This window comes from Numenius arquata, chromosome Z, assembly GCF_964106895.1.
Source record: "Numenius arquata chromosome Z, bNumArq3.hap1.1, whole genome shotgun sequence".
NCBI classification, from domain to species: domain Eukaryota; kingdom Metazoa; phylum Chordata; class Aves; order Charadriiformes; family Scolopacidae; genus Numenius; species Numenius arquata.
Window position 1 is genome coordinate 8,113,228 of NC_133616.1, and position 4,141 is coordinate 8,117,368.

The 4,141-nt window shown below is 42.0% G+C and overlaps 1 pseudogene; it reads right to left on the minus strand.

Moving 5' to 3' along the window:
• Positions 1-991: 991 nt before the first annotated feature.
• Positions 992-1,701, minus strand: LOC141477190 (eukaryotic initiation factor 4A-III-like; annotated as a pseudogene).
• Positions 1,702-4,141: the final 2,440 nt, after the last annotated feature.

Consider the following 4,141-nt stretch of genomic DNA (forward strand, 5'->3'; position numbering starts at 1 on the left):
CCCAGCCTGTATTTGTGCTTGGGATTGACCTGACAAGTGTATATGACCCGTGCATGATCAGCAAAGTAAATGATCAGCAAGGTAAAGAAATTTCCTAGTAATGCATAATTAAGAGGGAATGCCAAAATAGAAAAGTCACTATTTACCATCCAAAAAGGAAGAGATAGCCTCAGAAACTGAAGTAATAGAAATAACACTGGGTAAGAGATTGCATGCTAAAGGATTAAAAAATTAAAACTTCACAAAAAGCCAGGAATTTACTTATTTGGTAAAGTCCAAAGGAAGAGAAAGACTTGCTTGTCTTATTTGATTACAACTTGACTTCAAAGCATCTATGTGCCTATGGAAAAAATAAATGCAGTCCTAACAGATCACGGAATCGTGGAATTGTCAGAGTTGGAAGGGACCTCTAGAGATCATCTAGTCCAACTCCCCTGCTAAAGCAGGATTACCTAGAGCACATTACTAAGGACTGCATCAAGGCAGGTCTTGAAAACGTCCAGAGGAGGGGACTCCACGACTTCTCTGGGCAGCGTGTTCCAGGGCTCTGTCACCCTCACTGTAGAGAAGTTTTTCCTCATATTTAAATGGAACTTCCTATGTTCCAGCTTGTGCCCATTGCCCCTCGTCCTATCACTGGAAACCACTGAAAAGAGTCTGGCCCCATCATCCTTCAAACCACCCTTTAGGTACTTGTAAACATAGATAAGGTCTCCCCACAGCCTTCTCTTCTCCAGGCTAAAGAGCCCCAGCTCTCTCAGCCTTTCCTCGTAAGGGAGATGCTCTAATCCCTTAATCATCTTTTACATTTAAAATAAAAACTTCCTTTATTTTTAATGAAAAACATGGGTGGGAGTAAAGACATTATTTACACAAGTTCCCAAGCGCAGCTCAACTCAAGAACATATGATCAGCAATATAATAAAAGGATGTGGGTCCAAAACAGAATTGAGGCTACTAAAGAGTACAGCTCCCTGCTGAACCCAGCCCTTCAGATAAGATCAGCAACGTTCATGGGCATCTTGTCGATCTGGGTGGAGTAGTACTGCTCGATGTCTCTCAGGATGCGGATGTCATTGTTCTTCATAAAGTTGAGGGCTACACCTTTTCGGCCGTATCTGCCTAACCGGCCAATTCTGTGTATGTAGAGTTCTCTGTTGTTGGGTAAGTCGTAGTTAATGATCAGGACACTTGAAGCACATCCAGACCTCTAGCCCAAACATCTGTTGAAATAAGGACTCAGCTTGCACCAAACCTGAACTCTTTCATAATGGACTCTCTCTCCTTCTGTGGCATGTCCCCGTGCATGGATGAAACTGTGAAGTTGACTTCTCTCATCTTCTCCGTGAGCCAGTCTACCTTTCTTTTAGTGTTACAGAAGATGACAGCCTGGGTGATTGTGAGTGTGTCGTAGAGATCACACAAGGTGTCAAACTTCCATTCTTCCCTTTCCACAGCTATGAAAAACTGCTTGATTCCTTCGAGGGTCAACTCATCAGGTTTCACCAAGATGCAAATGGCGTCTGTCATGAATTTGTTGGTCATCTCCAGAATTTCATGAGGCAAAGTGGTGCTGATCAGAACCACCTGTGTAGCTGGAGGCAAGTATCTGTACACATCATAAATCTGGTCCTTAAAACCTTTATGTGAAATTAATTTTCTGTAGTAGGGGTAAGGAAGAGTTAATGTTATACAAGTCATTTATGTGATCTCTCCTAGAATATTGAGTTCCATCCTTGCCACTTTTACTCAGAAAAAAAGACTTGAAGAAAGAGGATCACCAGAGCAATAGGAAGACTGTTTAAATAAGGAGAGATATTTTTGAGATCAGAAAGGAAACTTCTGGAAGAGCCACAGAACATAATGGGCATCACTAAAGGCCCTGTATCTCTACTTCTACTTTCTGGAACTAAAAATTAACATGTTGATTCCATCCTGGATATTCAGCACCCATGTAGATACTTCAGCTCTCAGAAGACATTTAAATCTATGGGAGGATGTTTTGATGGAGTCTACCAAGCCAACGGTTCTCCAGCAGACACTGCTCAAACGTACCTTTCCTTTCATTTGGATTCTGGCTTCTATTCCAAAGTACCATGCATCATGTCTGAATGTTGTTGAGTAGCTATAATATTAACCTTTCAGAAAGCTCAGCCTATTCACTATGTGGATAAAGAGGTGCACACATAAACTAGAAATCTTTCCACAGAAACCAACTAAATTACATTAGTGCAAGACCAGGAGAGAGGCTTCTTGAAGCTTTGTGCACTCTCTTTGTATACAGTATTTCAAATATAGACTAAAGGGAATGTGATTAATCTGATCCTGTCATACAAATCCAGAAGCCAGGGCCTCAATCATAAACTGACTTTCTTTGTAACTGTATCCAACTGAAAATTCAGTGCAAGGGAAAGCTCCAGAAGTACTCTCCCGAGGTGTGAGGCTCCTCTGCCCCTCAGCTGTGACAGTGTTAATATCCATGCAGCTAATCCTTCCTTGGACTGCCACAGCACAGATCCTGACTTCACACTCGCCTGTTTTGTCCTTTGTCTTTTTTTTAATTAATAATCATCAAAATGTGTGTGGACGGTTGTCCCCTCTCTTCGCGACTCTCCCAACACCCACACTCACTAACTCAGCAAGGGAGAGGGAAGAAAGAAAGGCAGGGTGGGGGTGGGGGAGGCGCCAGTTTGAAATTAATGGAGACAATTGCAGTTGACATAATGATACCACATAATCCTAGCAATTAAGCCATGGAGCAGCACAGTGAGTTCACCCTCAATGCTCATGGCATTGCTTCCCTCTTCGCTTCCCTGGCTTTTGCTGCATGTAGGAAACAAGGGATTACAGAAGGCACTGTTCTCTTTAAGGAGCCCATTCCTAAAGACTTTAGCCGTCCTGGTTGTCATGTATGGATGTGCAAGCTAGGCGCAGCCATCCATCCATTCAGTCCATTGGCTGACAGCGGATGACTTTGCGCAGGAGTGGCACTTGGATTTACCCCAGGGGGGAGGGCTGAGGCTGAGGCTGCACACAGCTGTGCCATCTGTTCCAATAATACCACATTACTCTCTAAACTCAGTAATGAAGGCTCTTGAGTAATCTTTCATCAGAATGACTTCATGGCATTAAAAATGCATTTCAATACATAGCTTGTTTAAATATTTAACCCTCTTTGGCTTTGAGAGATTGATTCAGATCCACAGTGTTTATATGTGTAAGAAACATTGATTTTCATATGTAGGCCTGCATTAATTCATGAAGACATGAGCATGCACAGAGGAAGAGTGAGCTGTGATAAACGGACTCTTAAACTTTGGAATGTGATTGGGGACAATTGGTCTTCTGGCTTTGATTTTCCTCAGTGTGAACTTTTCCTTTGGAAGAGATTTAGGTTGGACTAAATAAGCCAAGCACACCATGGACTGGTATCCAATTAGCTTTAATGGGAGTTGGATCATTCTGATTTACTTGCCACTCTCTTTTTCTTTCATTCACTGTCTGTCCCTTGTCCTGATTTTCAATTCATTTGGCAGTTCAAGCAATGTAGTTTTATTAATACTTTTTCTTTCTTTCTTTCTTTTTTTTTTTTTTGGTTAAAGTGCTTTCCTGAAAAGAAAAAAAAAAAAGGAGTGGGCTTGGGTTTTTTTGTGTGTGTGTTTTGTTTTTTTTTTTCCTGGCAATTTCCTTTTAGGTTTCTAACATATTTAGCCAGCAGAAATGCATGCTGTTCTAAAACTGTCAGGCCTTATTATGACATGGAGGACCTGATGCATACAGGGCTGTCAGATCTGCTATTGCTGTGGAATGATCTGATGGTGTGCACAATGCTAAGTCCTCCTTCACTTGTTGGTAAGTCTAGGGTGAGAGCTCTTTGGTACTGTCCCTGGCTGGCAGTGACTAAAAATGGCATATTGCTCTCATCATCCATTTAGCTCTTCAGGAAACAAGTTTTGGAAAGATAAAACAGCAATATTTGTGGGGAACACCATAACAAAGACACAGTGGGAACATGACCTGTGACACCCACTAGACCAAGTTGCTCAAAGCCCTATCCAGCTTGGTCTTGAGAACATGATGTAATATCTCATGGAATATCCCTTTGGTCACTTTGGGTCAGCTGTCCCGACCTTTTGTGCAC